This window comes from Eleutherodactylus coqui, chromosome 5 (genome assembly GCF_035609145.1).
Source record: "Eleutherodactylus coqui strain aEleCoq1 chromosome 5, aEleCoq1.hap1, whole genome shotgun sequence".
NCBI classification, from domain to species: Eukaryota; Metazoa; Chordata; class Amphibia; order Anura; family Eleutherodactylidae; genus Eleutherodactylus; species Eleutherodactylus coqui.
In genome coordinates, this window is record NC_089841.1 from 199,064,235 (window position 1) to 199,088,170 (window position 23,936).

Below are 23,936 nucleotides of genomic sequence, written 5' to 3' on the forward strand. Positions count from 1 at the left end.
TAGCGAACCGAACCAGTAGAACCATGTTTCAGGTAGAACTTTGCCATGCTGAGCACGAATGGCATCAATGCCTGACCATAGCCCTAGTAGCAGGTGAGTGAGGTGAGCAGCGGCAATGCGCTGTGCCAGCAACCCCTCATTTAGGCCCCCTCCTTCTTGCAGAATAACACTTTTTGATTAAATCAAGTGCATTGATATTCTCTAGAGGTTCCCATGACCGTATCCCTTCCAAACCACCGAATAGAAAAGTCTCTCTTTGACATTATATTTCTCTTCAGTAACAGCAGAGGGTGCCTAAGATTGTGCATATCTGTTAAGAATCAATGGCTTCAGGAGGGATACGTGAAACTAGTTCGGAATTCTCCAGGTGGATGACAGATGGAGCTTGTACATCACTGGGTTGACTTTACTTGGAAGCGGAGTGCAAATTTAAAAGAAGGCGTCATGAGGCGTATGTTACTGGAAGATAACCAGACTCAATTCCCTAAGAGTATTTTGGAGGTGATCTTTTTTTTATCAGCAGCCTACTTCATGAGGACAGTAGCATGTAATAGAGAGCACTTAGTCTGCTCCCAAATTTTCTAAAATTTCTGGTTACAGTGGTTCTCAGCAAGCACATCCATGGAAGAAGAGACGGATATAGGCCCACAACGATGCTGAACATAGAATATGAAGAACGACATAAACTTAGAGGATTGGTAAACATGGTTATTATGAGAGAACTCGGCCCAAGAGAGAAGAGATGCCCATAAACATGGTTATTATGAGAGAACTCGGCCCAAGAGAGAAGAGATGCCCAATCGTTCTGCTGGGAGGACACAAAATGACAAAGATATGGTTCTAAAAATTGGTCCACTCTACCTGGCCATTGGGCTGAGGATGGTAAGTGGAGGAGAAGTGTAACTTGACATATCTTAGGTGACAACATTCTACAGAACTTGGAAATGAACTGTACTCCACGATTAGAGACAATATGGAGGGGGAGTCCATGTAACCTGAAAATGTGTGCTACAAATAGATGTGCCAGGTGAGATGCAGAGGGCAGAGCAGGCCATTTTAGAGAATCTATCTGCAACTACCTGTATTAGCCAAGGAATTAGGCAGATTGGTAATAAAATCTATTGCAGTATGTGACCAAGGTGACTGCAGAATGTAGAGTAGACCAGCAGGACGTAGAAGTGATGGCTTCTTTCTGGCACAGACTGGGCAAGCAGAGACAAGTTCTCTTATGTCTTTATCCATAGTAAGCCATAAAGAGTGATGAGAAAAAAGTAGAGATGAGCGAGCACACAAATGCTCGGGTCCGCATTATTCGAGTCTAGCTTTTCGTAAAATTCGAGAGCTGTACTTGAGTAACGAACCCCATTGGCTACAATGGGAGACTCGAGCATTTTTGTATGTGGGACGCCGGTCCCGAGACTTTTTTTTTTCTTGTTTCGTGTGTTTCTCTCTCAGCGACAATCTGCGTGTTTGTTCTGCCCATGCTTTCCAATGGGTTAATCACAGTTAGTGCTGGATGAACCAATAACAGCCATTCATCGAACTCTGGCTCTGATGGGCTAAGCATCAGCCAATCACAGCCAGCGCTTCCAGGAGGCGGAGATTTTTCAATCCTCAGCCAAAAGAGCTGAAGAAGAACAGTACCGATGACCGGGAAGAGGCTGCAGCGAAGCCACAGACAGCGCTTCTAGGTGATGTGTACTGTTTTTTTTTTTTTAATTCTGCACCTAAGGCTTATTTTCGAGGTAGGGCTTATATTTTAAGCCCCCCCCCCAAACAAAATCCTCGCATGTGGTGCTACAAAATAACAGCATCACCAAGAGAAACAGCGATATTGATCCAGTGATGCGATATCGCTGCGATTTTCCAGTGGCGACGCACTGTCGCACATGTGAACAAGGCCTTAGTGTTCTGCTCTGCAGGATGGAAATGTAGAAGGACGTTTAAACTGGTAAAAAAAACTGTGACTGACGGGCCTGACAAGAATTTAGGCACTGAGCAGACTGAAGTCAAATTTTTATGATCTGTATATATGTGGAATAGATGAATAGATCCTTACAATAGGGGTCTTTATTCTTCTAGTCCAAGCTTGATTCCTGGTGTCTCAGAATCACCAATGGGGTAATTTTTTTTTAACACAGGTAAACAGTTTGGAGTAGAAACCACAGCTAATGTTTTTTTCTTTGGACTTCTTTTGATATAAAAGGGCTCTAGCCCCCAGGGAGGAAGCACGACCCTACAGTTAGAATGGTTTTGAGGTGTCGGGATAATGAAGAACATCTTATTAAGTTGGGCAAAATCTTCTGCAGCCTCAGATGACTGACAGTAATAATTTGCAAGTCCCAAAAATCGCTGGATGGCCTACCGACCCTGAGGTTTAGGCAAATTGAGAATGGCAGACACCTTTATCTATACTGAGACCCTGAGCTGAAATCAAATACCCCAGGAAGACTAAACTGGACTGTTCAAATAGACATAGACACTTTTGACATAAACTCTGTAAGTCTGTTTTGACATGCTTGCGATGCAAGGTAATATGAGAAAATATCAAATATCACCCAAGTGAATGATCACACAGGAATACAGGAGGTCTCAGAACACATCATTCTCAAATTATTGAAAAACAGCAGAGGAGAGGGAAGAATAATTGGAGCATGCACTGGCTCTTTAAGAATCTGGGCAGGAGTGTGCACGAACCCTATGGGCAGAAGCCTGGAGCGAACAGAGGAGAGGTGTGCAGAGGGCGAATGGTAGAGATGCAAATCTGATGAGAATCGTTCAGTGTAAACACGGCCAACAATTAAATGATGAACAATAATTTCTTCACTGATCGTTCATTTTACCCAAGCTGACAAAACTGTAACCAATTATCTGCGTTTGTAAACGGACGTAGGTTGAAAGCAAATGACTATCATCGTTCTCTTGTTGCTTGTTCCAACTTGCTCCGTGTAAAAGGACCGTTTATACACATGGCATTCTGACCAAGGAGATCGGTTTTACAGATGATGAAATTGGTCCGAGTTGGCCGTTTATAGTTATGTTTCGTTAAATTAAAACTCTCATCTTCCTCATCTGTTAGAATCGTCCTAAAATGAACTTTCTATTCCCTATTGTTGAGTTGTCTTTTACGTTATGTTTACACGTTACAATCATTGTAACTGGAAGACAAACATTTATAGACAGCAGATCAGTTTTCTGGCAGATGAGACATTTCTATCCGAACAATTGGCCATTTACACACATCAATTTAGATTGGACTGATTTCACAGAAATTGGTCAATTGTCTCTACATGGTAAATTAAATATCCAATGCTAAGTTAAGCCCCATTAATACGCAACGATTATCACTAAAAATTCGTTCAGACAAGGGCATATAAGCAATCATTGTTGCGTGTAAACACTACCATCGTTTACTTTTCGGCTGAATGATGATTTGAAGGTGAGCTTAAAATCCATTGTTCAGCTGGAGAATAGATAACAGGGACCGGACGCTGTGTTTTGCACGGGAGTCCGAGATTACATTGTATTCAGCCGACAGCCCATGCGAGAACAAAGAAGCTGTGTGCAGAGCTCAGACCAGATGCTGGGCTCTGCAAGCAGCTCCCGGAAGCTCATTTACACGCAAATGAAGATTATAAAGTGTTAATGGACATTACTGTCCCTTAGCACTTTATGCAAAATGACCGCTAAGACTGTCAATCTTTCAACTGTTTGAAAGATTGTCTTTGCATGTAAATGGGCCTTTATGGAGCAAACCTACTTTATTGGTCACTGGCCATAAAAAAGCCTTTAAAAATATAGATTTAATAGAAAATAATTCCTGTAACTGTATATTTTAGTCGACCTCATAAAGTGAGTTTTATGTACTTCGTATGCTGGCTTATGAGAGCTTCCAGCTGATCTTTCTAACTTTTATATGTCGACTTGCATAATGTTTCTTTTTGTATTACTTTTGATTGATATTTGGAGGCTTCAGAGTCAATTAGAAGTTTTCTATAGAGTTATGGTTTCACCATACAACACTTTTAACATACTATGGTCACCCTGGAGCCAAGTAATATTGTATTTCTGAGAGACCACTGTATACAGTCTGCAAAGTGTCTGTGTGTAACTGTTATCCACCACTATATAGTCACTGTACGGTGCTGTTATACATGACCATGTCATTTATTTTCATGTGCATGCCAACAAATATTATACTATACTGGCAACTTCACTTTCACTGCTAGTGCCATATAAGCTGCCAACCCTGCCTCAGACCCTAGAGGCCTGGCACTTTTCTTTTCTTAGAGGTGTGGGGGGGGGGGGGGGGGGTCAATAGACTCCTTGGTGCCCTGTAGGCAAACTTAGCTGTATTAGTCAGAACCCTTATAAGACCGTGCTCCACCACAGCTTGTTAGGAAGTCATTAGAGGAAATAATCCACCCATTGTGTGTTGCAAAAGTTTATGTATGTAAAAGGGAACTCTATGCGCCAACAATCTATGTATGCAAATACTACAATACTGTTTGCATATTCTATGATATACCAGGAGTATGCCTGACACAATCATTTACATTAGCCATAATATAATTATGAGATGGACATGCTTCCATGGACTCAATTCAGAAAAAACATTGCAACCTCCATGATTGCCGGCTGTTTAGGTCCCTCCAGTTATATAATGTTGATAAGCACCAAGATCTAAAATTCCTATAAATTCCCCAGAAGTCACTTATAATGTAAAGGTGTTCCATTTGGAGCCTATGAAGAAGGCAAATCACAACTCAAATTGGTCCCCTCTGGGCAAAATGAAACATGTTTCCCACTTTTCAGGGGTGTGACCACATTCAAACTGCGTTGCCTTACAGCATATGTGGTTGAATGTGTTGTGGATTCATTTTTTGTATGTATTCCCTATGTAGTTGCATTGGTCAAGAAAGGGCAACTTCATGCTGCTGGACACCGTATGCTTCAACAGAACTTTGCAGGACTCATATATATGAATACTAGGTTCAGGCATAATGTAAAGGCCCATTTACATGCAAAGACAATCTTTAAAACAATTGAAACATGGAGAGTTTTAGCGATCATTTTGCATAATAGACACTAATTTTCATTAACACTTTATAATATTCATTTGCGTGTAAATGAGCCTCCGGAAGTTGTTTGCAGAGCTCAGCAGGTGGTGTAAGCTCTGCACACAGCTTCATTGTTCTCGCATGGGCTGCTGGCTGAATGCAAAGTAATCTCCAACTCCCATGCAGAACACAGTGTGCGGTCCCTGTTATCTCCTCTCTGGCTGAATAATAGATTTTAAGCTCGCCTTAAAATCATCGTTCAGCCAAAAAGTAAACGATGGTAGCGTTTAGCTGCAACGATTATCGCTCATATGCCATCATTTGAACGAATTTTGAGCGATCATTGCATGTAAATGGGGCTTTTCTGTCTGGCAGTTAATGTATCTGTTAGCCATTTCCTGCGCCGCCATAGAATCATACACAGCCAATGGGCCACTAGATACAGCTGCACTGAGTCTATGCTCCCTACCTGTCTCCCTTCCTGATGCTTTCCTGCTCTATATTTTTTTCTTATTCGGCATCAATAAATCCCACAAAATGTATTTATTGTAATAAAAATTGGCAATAAACATAGGTTCTCAGGATTCGTGCCGATCATCTGATCCTCCAGCCCATCAGTGCAGCTGTGCGGGACGTCATCATTGGTGGTCAGGGCCAGAAGTGTAATGGACAGCCTCACTATCATTGAAATCAATGGGAGCAATACCTTTTATTACACAACCAACTTCTCATTGCAGTCATGGAAATGAATGGAAGTGAAGCTGTCTATTAAACTTCTGGCCCTGACCAACATCAACTACAGACAGCTGATCAGTGGGGATCCCAAGCTGCAGACCCCTGTCAATAAGCTATTGACGGAATACTCCTTTAAGTTGTACCTTGTCCACTTTTATAGCTCTGTAGTCACTGTTGTGCACATACGTAGCATCTGTGGTGGAGAGTGTTAAGGCAGCAGAAATGCAGTCCTAAGCTCTCGCTCATGACCTGATGGTTGAGAGTTCAATCCCCGTATGGCTCAGATAACCGACTCAAGGTTGACTCATCCTTCCGGTAAAATGAGTACCCAGCTTGGTGGGGGGTAATAAATAAATTACCTGAAAGCACTGTGGAATAAGTTGGGGCAATACAAATAGATACAATAACCATTTGTTGATGCAGCCTTTTTTTTTAATTCATTTTTTATTTTTCATACCCCCTTTTAAAAAAATTATATCTTTTATTTTTCCACTAATATAGCTGTCTGAGGACTTGTTTTTTGCAGGACAGGCTGTATTTTTCAATGATATTATTTAATATACCATATAATATACTAGAAAACTTTTTAAAAAATTCAACGTGGAGAGTGAAATGGAAAAAAATGCAATTCCAACATTTTTTCGGGAGGTCTTGTTTTTATGGTGTACACACTGTGGCAAAAATGACATGATAGCTTTTGTTCTGTGGGTCAGTACAATCATGACACTACCAAATTTATTCTTTCTTCTGCTATACTGCTTTGAAAAATAAAATATCTTTAACCCCTTGAGTGGCAGGTTTCCTACCACCCTGTCGTGCCCACCAGGGCAGGTTTTTTAAAATGGTCTAATCATTGAATTTCAACTAGTTTTGCAGTTGCGTCTCAAGAGCCATAACTTTTTCATTTTTCCATTGACATGACCATGTGAGGGCTTGTTTTTTGCGGGACAAGTTGTGATTTTTTAAACAGGGGGGAGGAAAAAAAGAAATGGGGAAAAAAGAACAAAAAGGGGCCATGTCATTAAGGGGTTAAATAATGTATTAACTTCCTTCTCTGGGTCATTACGACGCACACGGATACCACATGTGTGATTGTATTTTTGATTTTTTACAAAGTAAAGGGAGACAAGTGTTTTTTAAATTTTTTTAATAATTTTTTTTTTTTTTTAATTTTTTTTTTTTTGTCCCTTTAGGGGACTTTCACAGGGACCCATCAGGACCCCTGATCACATTCCGGGGGTCTGATGGTGACAGCCCTTTACATGCTGCAGTGACAGCCCTTTACATGCTGCAGTCACATAGACTGCAGCATGTAAAGGGTTAACACAGCAGAGATCGGAGGTTTTCTCTGATCTCTGCTGTAAGAGCTAGTACCTAGCTGTCCTCTGACAGCTAACAACCAGCTCTCCCTGCCACAGAGACCATCGGCTTGCTTCTGACAAGCCGATGGTCTCTATGGCAACTTGTAAACAAAGCAGGACATTGCCGACATGTCGGCAATATCTTCTGCTGGTTTTTCAAAGCCCTTGCTTTGTTCTCTGTGGGTCTGTGCAGGCAGAGCACACTGCCACAGCTTGTGGCATTGTGCTCTGCAGCTCCCATAGTGATACATAGCCCGGGAATCTTCCGGGCTTTATCGCTATGGGCAGTGGAGCTCGTCCCCGGAAAATTTCCGGGCGTGCCACTCAAGGGGTTAAAGGACAATTTATGTTGTGATCTTTTGACTACCATAACTTTTTACATTTTCCGTTGATGGGGTCGCTTGGGGGCTCTTTTTTTGCAGGATATGCTATAGCTTGTATTGGTACCATTTTGGAGTTCATATGACTTTTTGATCGCCTTTGATTAATTTTTTTTCTTGGAGACGGGGTGACCATAGAATTGGCATTCTGGCATTGGGAATTTTGTACTCTGATGACGTGATCCATATGGGATAAAAACAATATGTTACTACAATAGTTCGAACGTTTACAGACGCGGTGATACCAAATCTGTTTTTTTTTTTGCTGGTTTATTATTTATATCTTTGTCCTTTATTATTTACAAGTGTGCAAAAAAAATTCACGTTTTATGTTTTTTAGTACTCTTAAGGGACCTAAACTTGTGATTGTTTGATCACCTATACCATATACTGCAAGACTTCAGTACTGCTGTATATTGTATTTCTGCTAGCATTGTATCAAGACACGCCACAGCCCTGTCTTAGGGCTTTTACCCACTAGCGTTTTTTTTTCACTGCGATTTCACCTTTTTTCTTTTCCAAATGACAATGGGACTTTCTAATGTTAAAATCACATCGCACAAAAATCGCAAGTTTGCGTTTCTGCGATTTTTGTGTGATGCGATTTTAACATTAGAAAGTTCCATTGACATTTGGGGAAAAAAAACGCACGAAATCGCAGCGAAAAAAAAAAACGCTAGTAGGTAAAAGCCCTTAATAAGCAGAAATACATGGCAGCCCTGGAGGCCTTTAGAAACCAACTGACTGCCATGACAACTGAACGGCACCTTGCACCATTCAGTACACAGACTAAACTTTTGCAAAAACTTTGTTTCGGTCTGAATTAGTTTGAACGAGACCTGAAGTTCCCAGAAACCTAAAGCTGGCGTATAAGACTATCTGAGAGCCATAAAATCCCTGTAAAAGTACAAATACTCCGATATGTGCGCAAAAATTGCACTGAGGTGCGCAGATAGGCATATGGCTTTACAATGTTCAGGACTAGTGTTGAGTGAAACGAACCAGTAGACGTTGTTTCAGTTAGAACTTTGCTAAAAGCTCGGATCGGGTTCACGCTGACGCAACCTTGTAGCCAAGTACGATCTGAAACAGGGGTCTACTGGTTCGGTATACTCAACAGTAATGACGAGCAAAGGAAAAAATGTAGCATTTAAATGTTAAAAAATACACTATTTTCTGCATAGCTATGCAAAATTCTCTCATTTACTCCTTAGCAATAGATTACGGACTGCAGTGTTGTTAGCCACAGTACTTATAGAGCTGCAGTTTATAACATGATATGTTGCAAGTGGGGTTGGTAATGACTGTTTGGGGTATCCTTGCAAAACTGTAGCTATGCATTAAGACCTCTTCAACATGATATCTTATTCAACGGCTGATATATACTAAGATATTTATTCTAGTCACCGCCAATAGAGGGCACCATCTTTTGGAGGGAAGATAATTTATGCTAGCTAAGGAAGCGCGGGGAATGTAACACTGTCTATATAGGCAGATTTGCTTTTCAAGCCCTTAGGAAAGCTGGATGACAAGCCCGATGTCAATGTAATGGTGACCATATTGGTTGTCATCCAGCATAGCAGATGTAGCTGATATGACAGAAGAGGAAACTTATGAACTTACTTGGAAGACATTTTACTTGTTAGGAGACATGCTCTTTGGGAGTGGACAAGTGAACAATGAGTGATATGGGCAATGTCTACCATATTATTCTTATCCGATGCCCTTACCTTGTAATTATAATGGGTTTTACATGGTCCTTGTAAGTTTATATGATACATTTGTTCAGTTGGGTTACATTAGTAAGTTGGACACTATGATTCCAGTTCTATCACACTTGCCACAACACTATTACTACATAGTCAACTGCCTTGACAATGCCATGCCTAAGAAGACCTACTGTAACACCATGTTTATTCTTTCTCCAGCCCTACTCACAGACAACGATAACTCTTGAGTCCTACCCACAGGCAATGCAATAAAATACCAACATCTCATTAAGTTGCCGCCCAACCTTAAGGTCCATACAGTTCATTCTGCACACTCACCTGATGCTTAGATATTTTCTCGTCTTGAGGGGTAGACTCCTAAGACAACTTTTCAATTCCAACTTTATGAATATCCATCTCTCCAAAGAAATCTATTTTTTTTTCTAGAAAAACAAATAAAACAAGTGCCCCCTGTGTGGTAGCGGAGTGTTCTTAATAAGTGAGAAGAAGGAGGCTGTGTGTGTAAGTACGAAGCCTACACTAAAAGTCTATCAACTGGAACTGAGCGGCTTCTTCCTCATTTTCTCATTTTGTTCTGTTTGCACCGACTTCCTTAACGGCTGTTTGCCACATTACTTCCTTTTACAGTAGGTTCTCTGTATACTCTATTATCACAGAGGGATTACATTGCATAACGAAGCATGCCAGTAAAGCCATGTTGACACAAGAAGCATTTACTTTCTCATAAGCTGCTGTAACATAAGGTGTATAGACCCAGGTACTGCATGTGCTTTCAGACGAATGCTAGGCTTTCCCGAAATTTTTATTTTGTTTTATGGTGATACATTGTTATTTAATAATGGAATCCTTTTTCAAAATTGTTGGACCATTAACCCTTTCGCTGCCAGGAGTTTTTTTTTTTTAGACATTTTGCATGTCTGGAACACTTTTGAAATGTACATATAAAGTTTAAATTAGAACATACCAAAAAAATTAAACCCCTTCCCACCCATAGGCTTATATTTTCTTAATATATATTCCTGGCACACCAGGAAATACCACTCAGAAATGTATACATGCAGGCACCTTCCTGTGATTTTGTATCAGAGCAATTTTTCATAAAAAGTGCATTAAAATTGATAGTAGTGCTTAAAAGTTCAACCCAAGCAGAAAATTATACGTAACATGTTTCTTAAACATTAAAGTCCAAGATGTGTAGATTTCATGGGTTTCATTGAGGCTACATGCACACGAGTGTGAATTCTGTGCGAGTTTTGGGGGTTGAGAGATGCATAAAACTTGCGCAAATATTAATTTGGTTCTTTTGACATGCAGCAAGGTAAAACATCACGTCCTATTTTTTCGCATTCCTGTGAACGCATCGCCCATTGTTTTCGACGGGACAGTCAAACACATTGCATTTCAATGCATTGAAACAAATGAAACACTTGCCGATCCTGCTTCGCACGTGAAACAAGTGCTGGAGGATCGGAACTTTGCAGGAGTCATGCATGAAAAACGCCTCGAATCTGTGGATAAAACGCACGTTAATAAGCACAATATTGGGTCAGGTTTTTCCACCAAATATCGCGCTTGCCCATGTGAAGGTAGCCTCAGGCCTATTTTGTCTGCATGCGCATATATTCATAGCATTTCTCAGACTGGAGAGTGCTAAAATCATTTTTTTTAAGTTAGGCATCTTAAAAAAGTGTAAACCTACAAGAGACCGAACACTCTGGAAGGAATTGTTCGCAGGACGCAGCGCAGATGCAGATCTCGCCAATTAATGCAGATTTTGTGAAGTTTCTAACTACAGAATGTGTTCTTCAGAACGTCTTGCTGAATTTCTTGTGTTTTTTTTAATGCAGACTTTAATTGCAGAATTACATCTCTTCTGTGCTAGAAAACTGCAGCAGAAATTCTGCAAGACATCCGCAGCAGAAAAGTTTTCCACTGCGAAATTTAATCTTGCGGTTTTGAAGTAAAGGCGGCTCCCACATTTTCAACGCATTTGCGCACATACACAGAGAATGTCAGTGGGTAGATTTTATTGCATGCATTTCGTGCACGCTCGAAAAAAATAGGACCAGGTCTTTTTTCCTGCGTATTTATGCACATATGGGAGTTGCACAAAACTCAAGGGCATGTGCAATACACTGCATGGGAAAGAACACAACTGGACCTCATTAGCATATATGGCAGTTTAGATCAGTGTGAGGGGGTGTCACGTGTGCATATGAACAGACCCTGTGTGCGCAAAAAAAGTGCAAAAAACAATGCAGACACATGCGCAAGTCAACCGCATTCAAATATGTTTTAATAGGTGCAGAATTCGAGCTGTATATGGATAGCATTGTGACACAGACATGTCCGTGTGGACTAATTCTGTATTGATGGGCTTTTATCAAACAGGAATTTTATTTTTTTAATGCTTTAAAACATACATTTATGCCTAATACTCACATCCAAGTAGAGTTTGCTCACAAAAATAACATAAAAATAATACATCAGGGTGTGCAGAGTTCATTTATATCACCAACATCTACACCAACCAGAGCGTGTGTCCTCAAAAATGCTAAGGGGAAGATAGAACAATACCTCTACAGCGCCACGTATTGAAAGGCAGCATTCCTGCAAGTCAGTGTCAGACTTTTTAACAAGCCTTGTAACAATGACTGCAAATTGTGAGCCAAAGCCAGAATAACCATACACAGACAGCTGTTTCGGGGGAATTGTCCTTCATCAGTGTGCAGTAGGTTTCTGGCTTGCCTAGTGAGAGGCCTATAGCTGTGGTCAGGAAGGGTATTGTTTCTCCTTAGGGGGAGAACACCTAGAAGGTGCAAGCAGACTTACAAGGCCATGCATGCTCTTTAGGAAATATGCAAATGGTAAGATGGAAAAATACCAGTACAGTGCCAACTATGCTGCTTTCCAATAGGTGCCACTGTAGAGGTATTGTTCCACCCTCAATTTGCATATTTCCCAGAGGAGCATGAATGGGTTTTTATTGCAAAAAAGTGGAAAAACCTAAAAAAATAAGAATTTTGGTATCGTTGTAATCGTACCGACCCGCAGAAAAAATGTATTATGTCATTTATGCTGCATGATTAACGCTGTAAAAAAAACAACCCAAAAATCTATGGCAGAATTGATGCGTTTTCTCTCCTGTTATCATAAAAATAAATAATAAAAGTTTTACAATATAGTCAATGTACCCAAAAATGGCACCATCAAAAACTACAGATCGCCACACAAAAAACAAGCCCTTATACGGCCGCGTCGACAGAAAAGTAAAAAGGTTATGGATTTGAAAAATGGAGATGAAAATCCGCCAAAAATTGTTGCGTCCCTAAGCCCAAAATAGGCCATGTCCTTAAGAGGTTAATAAACATGACCTAAAAAATGCTGCAAGAACCCCAGATGCCAAAACACTGTGTATTTTCCCATTTTTATTCATTATAGACTTTTAGGCCACCTGTAAACGGGCAGCCTTGCATTACCGAATCCGGAGTGGATGTCTGCCTCCGGATTCCGCAGCAAATACCGCCCATAGCATGTAATGGAAAAGCGTTTTTTTTTTGTCCTGCACACAAGTGGAAATCAACTGCGATTTTCCGCTCACGGAGGAAAAAGAATCGCATAATGCTCTATTATTAGGCGGATTCCGACCAGTGGCTCATCTGCAATCATCATTGTGGAAAGGTCACAGGATCTGTGTCATCGCTTCGCAACAGTGCGGCAAAATCTGGCTGGCACCGCACCATCCGCGGTACAGATTAGGAAGATTCTGATGGGTCACCAGCTGGGCACAAGATCAAAGTCCTCTGCTGGATCCCACATGCGGAAACTGACCTGGTTGTGTGCGGGCGGCCATGAGCTACTTTCACACGGGTGGGGGTCAGTTATTTGCATCTGTATTTGCAGGCCATAATCAGGAGTTGGTCCAAAACATGGAGGAAATACAAATATTTGCATTATCACTTTTCTCTCCGTAAGTTTCACTTCTGGTTTTGTCTTGCAAATATTAATGCAAAATACTAACCAAAATGCGCGTGTGAAAGTGACCCTGAAGTCATATTTGGCTGCAGCTTTATGTACCCAATATGTTAAATAGAAGCACGTTATAACCAAGTACCGCTAGCAAGTCCACCAACAAGACATTAATAAAGTAAAAGCAAAACGAAAACTCTATTGCAATTGTGGAGGTTAATGAGGATTTACTACAAATATGGTAGATGATGCATTTGCTGAGTATGATGGCGCTGCAACGCATTTGTTCAGATGGCCGTATTTCCAGAGTAAAAAAAAACAAAAACGAACATCTGGAAGAGATAACACATGCGCTGCAGATTCTGGCCAACCGCTTTTACGCATGGCTGGAAAGATAGGTCTTGTCCTATCTTTTGGCCACGATCGGCCTGCAGCTGCCATAGAAGCCTATGGGAGCTGCTGGGAAAGGGAGGGACTTTAGCAGCAGCTAGCGCTGCTAAACTTCCTCCCTCCCCCTTCCTCTCCCTTTTTTTGCTGGCAGCTCCCATAGACTTCTATGGGAGCTTGTATTGCCATGATCAGCTGGCAAAAGGAGGGAAAGTGAGGAGAAGACAGATTAGCATCGCTAAATTCCCTGCTCCCCAGGTTGATGGAATTCTGGGCTGTGGCGTATATACACCACACCTGGCCATCTGAATGGGCAAGAAAACGCGAGATTTAGCCGCCACTTGGTCATGGCGTTCTCTTATTCATACGATTTTCAACCACGATGCAGGCAGCCGAAAAATTGCAACACCTATGAGAATGAGGCCTAGGGTAGAGCGTACCTTGGACTCCTGACTATGCTTTTACCCCTTCTTATCAATCAGAGAGCATACCCGATTGTGACACCTGCAGTTCTTTTTCCTTCCAGAAAAGGAGTGATTAGATGTGGACTTGCTCATCCACTCAATCTCCTGTGCCTAATTATGCTTCTTATTGACTCTACAACCCAACTGTCTAACTCCTCAGATGCCACTGTCAACACTGACCACAGAACCTAAGTGGTTTTATACCACTACACTTTTTTTCTGCCACACTATGTTTTATTAATAAAAAATATAAATAAAAGAACGCACAACATCGTTATCTCTGCAATACATATATATAGAGATGAGCGAGCACCAAAATGCTCGGGTGCTCGTTACTCGAGACAAACTTTTCGCGATGCTCGAGGGTTCGTTTCGAATAACGAACCCCATTGAAGTCAATGGGCGACCCGAGCATTTTTGTATATCGCCGATGCTCGCTAAGGTTTTCATTTGTGAAAATCTGGGCAATTCAAGAAAGTGATGGGAACGACACAGCAACGGATAGGGCAGGCGAGGGGCTACATGTTGGGCTGCATCTCAAGTTCCCAGGTCCCACTATTAAGCAACAATAGCGGCAAGAGTGGGCCGCCCCCCCTCTTAACAACTTTTACTTCTGAAAAGCCCTCATTAGCAATGCATACCTTAGCCAAGCACCACACTACCTCCAACAAAGCACAATCACTGCCTGCATGACACTCCGCTGCCACTTCTCCTGGGTTACATGCTGCTGACCAACCCCCCCCCCACGACCCAGTGTCCACAGCGCACACCAAACTGTCCCTGCCCAGCCTTCAGCTGCCCTCATGCCACGCCACCCTCATGTCTATTTATAAGTGCGTCTGCCAGAGGAACCGCAGGCACACACTGCAGAGGGTTGGCAGGGCTAGGCAGCGACCCTCTTTAAAAGGGGCGGGGCGATAGTCCACAATGCTGTACATAAGCAATGAGAAATCCAATCCTGTGCCACCTCCATCTGGAGCTGCACACGTGGGCATAGCAATGGGGAACCTATGTGCCACACACTATTCATTCTGTCAAGGTGTCTGCATGCCCCAGTCAGACCGCGGTTTTTTATAAATAGTCACAGGCAGGTACAACTCAGCAATGGGAATTCCGTGTGCACCCACAGCATGGGTGGCTCCCTGGAACCCACCGGCTGTACATAAATGTATCCCATTGCAGTGCCCTGGACAGCAGAGCTAACGTCAGATTAAATGCAGGTGGGCTTCGGCCCACACTGCATGCCCCAACCTGACCGGGCTTTTTAATTCATAGACACAGGCAGGTACAACTCCCTATTGTGAAGTCCCTGTGGACCGACAGCATGGGTGGGTGCCAGGAAGCCACCGGCGGTACATAAATATATCCCATTGCATTGCCCATCACAGCTGAGGTAATAATGTCATGTTTAATGCAGGTGGGCTTCGGCCCACACTGCATGCCCCAGTCAGACTGGGGTTCTTTAGAAGTGGACAGATGCAGTTACAACTCCCTGTGGACCCACAGCATGGGTGGCTCCCTGGAACCCACCGGCGGTACATAAATATATCCCATTGCATTGCCCATCACAGTTGAGGTAATAATGTCATGTTTAATGCAGGTGGGCTTCGGCCCACACTGCATGCCCCAGTCAGACTGGGGTTCTTTAGAAGTGGACAGATGCAGTTACAACTCCCTGTGGACCCACAGCATGGGTGGCTCCCTGGAACCCACCGGCGGTACATAAATATATCCCATTGCATTGCCCATCACAGCTGAGGTAATAATGTCATGTTTAATGCAGGTGGGCTTCGGCCCACACTGCATGCCCCAGTCAGACTGGGGTTCTTTAGAAGTGGACACATGCAGTTACAACTCCCTGTGGACCCACAGCATGGGTGGGTGCCAGGAACCCACCGGCTGTACATAAATATATCCCATTGCATTGCCCATCACAGCTGAGGTAATAATGTCATGTTTAATGCAGGTGGGCTTCGGCACACACTGCATGCCCCAGTCAGACTGGGGTTCTTTAGAAGTGGACAGATGCAGTTACAACTCCCTGTGGACCCACAGCATGGGTGGCTCCCTGGAACCCACCGGCGGTACATAAATATATCCCATTGCAGTGCCCAACACAGCTGATGTAACGTCAGCTGTAATGCAGGTGGGCTAAAAATTAATTGGATTACACTGTAGGCGAGGGCGCCCAAAAATTGGTGTACCAACACTACTAATGTACCTGAGAAAAATTGCCCATGCCCAACCAAGAGGGCAGGTGAAACCCATTAATCGCTTTGGTTAATGTGGCTTTATTGGTAACTAGGCCTGGAGGCAGCCCAGTAAAAGTAAAAATTGGTTGAGGTGAAAGTTTCAACGCTTTAATGAGCATTGAAACGTATAAAAATTGTTTAGAAAAATTATATGACTGAGCCTTGTGGGCCTAAGAAAAATTGCCCGTTCGGTGTGATTATGTGAGGTTTCAGGAGGAGGAGCAGGAGGAGGAGGAGGAATATCATACACAGATTGATGAAGCAAAAAGGTCCCCGTTTTGGATGGTGATAGAGAACGATGCTTCCATCCGCGGGTGCAGCCTACGTATTGCTTAGGTCTTGCTGCTGTCCGCTGGTGGAGAAGAGAAGTCTGGGGAAATCCAGGCTTTGTTCATCTTGATGAGTGTAAGCCTGTCGGCACTGTCGGTTGACAGGTGGGTACGCTTATCCGTGATGATTCCCCCAGCCACACTAAACACAGTCTCTGACAAGACGCTAGCCGCAGGACAAGCAAGCACCTCCAGGGCATACAGAGCGAATTCAGGCCACGTGTCCAGCTTCGACACCCAGTAGTTGTAGGGGGCAGAGGCGTCACGGAGAACGTTCGTGCGATCGGCTACGTACTCCCTCACCATCCTTTTACAGTGCTCCCGCCAACTCAGCCTTGACTGGGGACCGGAGACACAGTCTTGCTGGGGAGCCATAAAGCTGGCAAAGGCCTTGGATAATGTTCCCCTGCCTTCGCTGTACATGCTGCCTGATCTCTGCGCCTCCCCTGCTACCTGGGCCGCGGAAATGCGCCTTCGGCCACTAGCGCTGTCAGATGGGAAGTTTACCATCAGTTTGTCCACCAGCGCCCTGTGGTATAGCATCATTCTTGAACCCCTTTCCTCTTCGGGAATGAGAGTGGAAAGGCTCTCCTTATACTGTGGGTCGAGCAGTGTGTACACCCAGTAATCCGTAGTGGCCAGAATGCGTGTAACGCGGGGGTCACGAGAAAGGCATCCTAACATGAAGTCAGCCATGTGTGCCAGGGTACCTGTACGCAACACATGGCTGTCCTCACTCGGAAGATCACTTTCAGGATCCTCCTCCTCCTCCTCCTCCTCTGGCCATACACGCTGAAAGGATGACAGGCAAGCAGCATCTGTACCCTCAGCAGTGGGCCAAGCTGTCTTTTCCCCCTCCTCCTCATGCTCCTCCCCTCCTCCTCCTTCTCCTCCTCCTCTGGCCATACACGCTGAAAGGATGACAGGCAAGCAGCATCTGTACCCTCAGCATTGGGCCAAGCTGTCTCTTCCCCCTCCTCCTCATGCTCCTTCCCCTCCTCCTCAACGCGCTAAGATATAGACATGAGGGTGCTCTGACTATCCAGCGACATACTGTCTTCCCCCGCCTCCGTTTCCGATTGCAAAGCGTCTGCCTTTATGCTTTGCAGGGAACTTCTCAAGAGGCATAGCAGAGGAATGGTGACGCTAATGATTGCAGCATCCCCGCTCAGCATCTGGGTAGACTCCTCAAAGTTTCCAAGGACCTGGCAGATGGCTGCCAACCAGGCCCACTCTTCTGTAAATAATTGAGGAGGCTGACTCCCACTACGCCGCCCATGTTGGAGTTGGTATTCCGCAATAGCTCTACGCTGCTCATAGAGCCTGGCCAACATGTGGAGCGTAGAGTTCCACTGTGTGGGCACGTCGCACAGCAATTGGTGCACTGGCAGATGAAACCGATGTTGCAGGGTGGCAGCGTCCGTCTTGGAGTTGCGGAAATGTGCGCAGAGCTGGCGCACCTTTCCGAACAGATATGACAAGTGTGGGTAGCTTTTCAGAAAGCGCTGAACCACCAAATTAAAGACATGGGCCAGGCATGGCACGTGCGTGAGGCTGCCGAACTGCAGAGCCGCCACAAGGTTACGGCCGTTGTCACACATGACCATGCCCGGTTGGAGGCTCATCGGCGCAAGCCAGCGGTCGGTCTGCTCTGTCAGACCCTGCAGCAGTTTGTGGGCTGTCTGACTCTTCTCTCCTAAGCTGAGTAGTTTCAGCACGGCCTGCTGACGCTTGCCCACCGCTGTGCTGCCATGCCGCGCGACACCGACTGCTGGCGACGCGCTGCTGCTGACACATCTTGATTGCGAGACAGAGGTTGCGTAGGAGGAGGAGGAGGAGGGTGGTTTAGTGGAGGAAGCATACACCGCCGCAGATACCACCACCGAGCTGGGGCACGCAATTCGGGGGGTGGGTAGGACGTGAGCAGTCCCAGGCTCTGACTCTGTCCCAGCCTGCACTAAATTCACCAAATGTGCCGTCAGGGAGATATAGTGGCCCTGCCCGCCTGTGCTTGTCCACGTGTCTGTTGTTAAGTGGACCTTGGCAGTAACCGCGTTGGTGAGGGCGCGTACAATGTTGCGGGAGACGTGGTCGTGCAGGCCTGGGACGGCACATCGGGAAAAGTAGTGGCGACTGGGAACCGAGTAGCGCGGGGCCACCGCCGCCGCCATCATGCTTTTGAAAGCCTCCATTTCTACAAGCCTATACGGCAGCATCTCCAGGCTGATCAATTTGGCAATGTGCACGTTTAACGCTTGAGCGTGCGGGTGCGTGGCGGCGTACTTGCGCTCGCACTCAAACAGTGGCGCTAGCGACGTCTGGACGCTGCGCTGAGAGACATTGCTGGATGGAGCCGAGGACAGCGGAGGTGAGGGTGTGGGTGCAGACCAGGAGACGGTAGTGCCTGTGTCCTCAGAGGGGGGTTGGATCTCAGTGGCAGGTTGGGGCACAGGGGGAGAGGCTGTGGTGCAAACCGGAGGCGGTGAACGGCCTTCGTCCCACCTTGTGGGGTGCTTGGCCATCATATGCCTGCGCATGCTGGTGGTGGTGCCTCCCCAGCTGATCTTGGCACGACAAAGGTTGCACACCACTGTTCGTCGGTCGTCAGGCGTCTTTGTGAAAAACTGCCACACCGTAGAGCACCTTGACCTCTGCACGGTGGCATGGCGCGAAGGGGCGCTTTGGGAAACAGTTGGTGGATTATTCGGTCTGGCCCTGCCTCTACCCCTGGCCACCGCACTGGCTCGGCCTGTGCCCACACCCTGACTTGGCCCTCCGCATTCTCGCCCACGTCCATGTCCTCTAGGCCTACCCCTACCCCTCAGCATGGTGTATTACCAGTAGTGCAGAAACAGAACGCTGTAATTAAATGTGCCTCTTATTGGCCTGTGGTTGGAGGCTGACTTCGCTTACGGAACGCCAGGAAATAATTTTGCGCAAGCCTGCTGTAACACTTAGCTGGCTGCGTATGAATTTGGAGAACTACTACACCTAGCACAGACCCAGAACACTGAGGACAGTCACAGGCAGCCCAGATAGATTTTTTTCCCCAAATTTTTTTGCAAAGGCCCACTGCCTATATTCAATCAATATGCCTTCTGTCCCTGCCTAAGCGCTTCTGGCCCTGGAGTATGTCAAAGAACTGCGGAGTGTTGCACTGTGGACTGCAATACAGCGGTGATTTCACAGCCCAGACAGAGCCAGGAAATAATTTTGCGCAAGCCTGCTGTAACACTTAGCTGGCTGCGTATGAATTTGGAGAACTACTACACCCAGCACAGACCCAGAACACTGAGGACACTCACAGGCAGCCCAAATAGATTTTTTTCCCCAAATTTTTTTGCAAAGGCCCACTGCCTATATTCAATCAATATGTCTTCTGTCCCTGCCTAAGCGCTTCTGGCCCTGGAGTATTACTGCAGGGCGCAATGCTCTGCACGGCCGATATACCAAAAAAAACAAATGTGCAACACTGCAAAAAGCAGCCTCCACAGTACTGCACACGGTTAGATGTGGCCCTAAGAAGGACCGTTGGGGTTCTTGAAGCCTAAAATACTCCTAACACTCTCCCTATAGCAGCTCCACCAAGATAGCACTTTCCCTGAACTATGTCAGAACGCATCTGAGGCGAGCCGCGGGAGGGGCCGATTTTTATACTCGGGTGACACCTGATCTCGCCAGCCACTCACTGCAGGGGGGTGGTATAGGGCTTGAACGTCGCAGGGGGAAGTTGTAATGCCTTCCCTGTCTTTCAATTGGCCAGAAAAGCGCACTAACGTCTCAGAGATGAAAGTGAAAGTAACCCGAACATTGCGTGGTACTCGTTACGAGTAACGAGCATCTCGAACACGCTAATACTCGAACGAGTATCAAGCTTGGACGAGTACGTTCGCTTATCTCTACATATATAGAATTAATGGTAAATACCCTAAAATAAATTTGCCAGAAAAGTCATTGTCTGTTCATCTCACCTCCCAAGGTCTCACAGGGCTACATTGAATGAAATATAGAAAGGTTATGACTATTAGAATATATTTACTTGAGAAGTTAAAGATCTGCAAAAAAAAGTGTAATTTTTAGGAGGGTTTTTCCAATTTTAATGTGATTGAGGGCTTATTCACACGAGCGTATATAGGCCGGCGTTTTAAACAGCTGTCCGATATATGCTACCATGTAATGCACGGACTCAGTGTATATGCCGTCTGGTGGGGGAAGACAGCTTAGCTCTGCTAAGCTGTCTCCCACTTCCCTCCCTCTCGCTGGTTCACCTCCTCTCTCCTCCCCTCTGGCTGTTTGCAATGGGAGGGGGCAGGAGAAGGGTGGAGCTAACCTCCTGCTCCTCCCAGTCCACTGTCCACAGCCAGCAATGGGAAGGGGCAGGATCGCCCCTGTCACCCCCTGTCCCACTACAAAAAGCAGCAAGAGGCAGAGAGGAGAAGAGAAGAGGGAGGGAGTTTAGCAGTCATGCTGCTTAACTTCCTCCCACCTCCCTTCTCCGGCTGCTGTCATTGGTACCCATAGGAGTCTATGGCAGCAGCCGTAGTCCGGCCAGGAAGATAGTTCCAGGACTATCCTTCCTGCCGGGTGCTTTTACACCTTGGGAATACGCCTGTGTGATCTGATGCATTGGATTCCAATGCATGAGATGGTAGCGTATATTGGCCGGCCGTGAAAATGCCCGCCGATATATGGTCGTGTAAAAGAGCCCTAATAGGCGATTAAGCTAATAAAATATATCCTTTAATCAAGTGGAATGCCAATTTTTCACATTTGAACTTTGGAATCTCTAGATCTGAGATACGTATGCAAGATGGCCCAATTTGTTTTCCCTCCTTTATTTTGCCCATCTTAGTATCTGTGTTCTAAACTACTAACATAATAATAAGCAATACAATTTCTTAGAAATTACGCATGAATGAAATTCTCTGTTAACTGGTTACTTCATTTGGCCACTGTTTTCGGGGGAATAAGCAAAATCTGCTTTTTGAAGCAGATTAGGAGTTAGCATGTGATTCACACATACTCATAAAAGGCAGCTCTCCAATGTTCTATATTTTTAGCTGTGGCGTAGGGAGAATTTCTTGACTCAGGGTAATTTCCTGCCTGTCCACTACAACATGACAGCTGTCACATTTAGGCTGTTTTGCGGAAGACATTTCCATAAGCTTATGGTAGGAATAAGAACTAGAGAACTTCTCAGCAGTTTAGAGCCGCCATCACTTCTGTCATTGTTTTTTTCCAAAATGACAGTTGGATTTATCAATGTTCCACATCATTTTGGATGTGGATTTTCACTTCATTATCACCACATTTCTAAAATAAACTTTTAGTCCTTCATTCCTCCTGGACATTGTAGATATAAACTAAGGTATAAGTTTTTTGTGCAGCACAATATTTTCACATTTAGTGAATTGTTCACTCAGCTGCTTTACATGTTTGCTTGATCTTGAGGGCTCCTTCACATGGCTGTAGGCATTTTTACGTGCGCTTGCTGGCACCATTGCAAACAGCCGGAGGGGAGGAGAATGGAGGGGAGAAGGGGGGGGGGGGAGTTTAGCAGTCACACTGCTAAACTCCCTCCCATCTCTGGCCACTGTCATTGGCTTCCATTGGAGCCCATGTAGCGGCCGACGTATTCTGGACGGAAAGATAGTTCTTTCCGGCCTGGCATAAAAGTGCCTGGTGCTATATTGGCCCGGCTGGGCAATTTTAAGCCGCGGGAATACGGCCATGTGATCTGATACACTGGAATCTAATGCATCAGATCGTAGCGTATATCGCCGGCTGTGAAAATGGTGGCCGATATACGCTTGTTTGAAACAGCCCTGAGACACAAGGGCTAAAGTAGTGCAATGTGGCCAGTTGGGCATGTCATTGCCAGTAATGGATAAACTGCTGCTTTTTTTTACCTATTCAGGACTTACTGTATTTTTCGCTCTATAAGGGCTTATTCAGCGGCCATATATTGGCCTGGTATTCACGATATACGGCGTCCCTCTCTGCAGGGGGAGTAGTCTGGAAGAGTCGGGAGCAGTGCTCTGAGCTCCCGCTCCCTCTCTGCCTCCTCTCCACCCCTCTGCACTATTTGCAATGAGAGGAGGTGGGGCATGGGTGGAGCTAAGTTCTGGGACTTAGCTCCGCCCCCACCTCCTCTCATTGCAAATAGAGGCGAGGGGCGGAGAGGGGGCAGGAGCTCAGTGTACTGCTCCTGGCTCTTCCAGCCTCCTCCCCTTGCAGAGAGGGACGCAGTATATCGACCGGGCGTGAATACTCGGCCAATATACGGTTGTCTGAATAAGCCCTGAGGCCGCCTTCGCAGTTTTTATGTTCAGTTTTTTGTGAGCCAAAACCAGCAGTGGAGACAAAGTATAATGGAAAGATTTGCAGTTCTTCCGTATTTTGGACCCACTCCTAGTTTTGGCTCACAAAAAACTGAACATAAAAACTGTTGTGTGAAAGCGCCCTAACACGCACCAGATGATAAGACGCGCCTAGGTTTTAGGGCTCACACCCACTTGTGTTTTTTTAACACTGCGTTATCGCTGCTTTTTTTTTACGCAAATGTCAATGGGACCTTCTAATGTCAAAAATGCATTGCAAGTTTGTGCTTTACGTTTTTTGTGTGATGCGTTTTTAACATTAGAAAGTCCCATTGACAATCGCGTTAAAAAAACGCAAGTGGGTAGGAGGAAAATAGAAAAACAATATTTTGAACTCCCCCAGACCAGGCAGGGAGGTATTACAGGAGGAATAAAGAGCAGTAGTACTGCCTCCGAATGAAGTATATACCACTTGTCAACCTGCCATTCAGGATCCAGGGACAGCTGAGTGTAAATGTAATGTGATCTTATTACTTGTCACCAAGCTTTCCAGGATTCCTGAATGTCATGTTTGACTAGTTATAGAAATGCATGTGGTATACATGCTTGCACAACTCTACAGTTGGCATTCAGGATTCTGAGTGACTGACAATGTAATGAAGATTCCATTAGTTGTCACCCAGCTTTCCAGGAACCCTGAATGGCATGTCTCATTATGGTTATGTATACATTTGTGCATAACGAGGCACAAATTCTCTCCCCTGTCTGCTAACTTTAACACACTGTCAGCTCCATAGCAAGAGCCACAGGCCGCTGGTCCAACAGCTGATTACTGAGCTCCCTGCCGCTCCGCTCCCCCACCCCCAGCAATCAGCTGTTGTGTGGCTGCTCTGCTCTCCTGCTGTGCCGGCTTTGTATGCGAATGGCTGGCAGTTGTGAGAAGGATTTT

General features: G+C 45.0%; 1 protein-coding gene across 2 annotated transcripts in view; it reads right to left on the reverse strand.

The window, feature by feature from the left end:
- Nucleotides 1-9,790, reverse strand: part of SYK (spleen associated tyrosine kinase) — an 82,519-nt gene extending 72,729 nt beyond the window's left edge. For both annotated transcript variants that reach the window (XM_066604052.1, XM_066604050.1), the window contains exon 1: nucleotides 9,585-9,790. The gene's annotated coding sequence lies outside the window, so the exon portion shown is untranslated. The remainder of the gene's footprint in view (nucleotides 1-9,584) is intronic.
- Nucleotides 9,791-23,936: the final 14,146 nt, after the last annotated feature.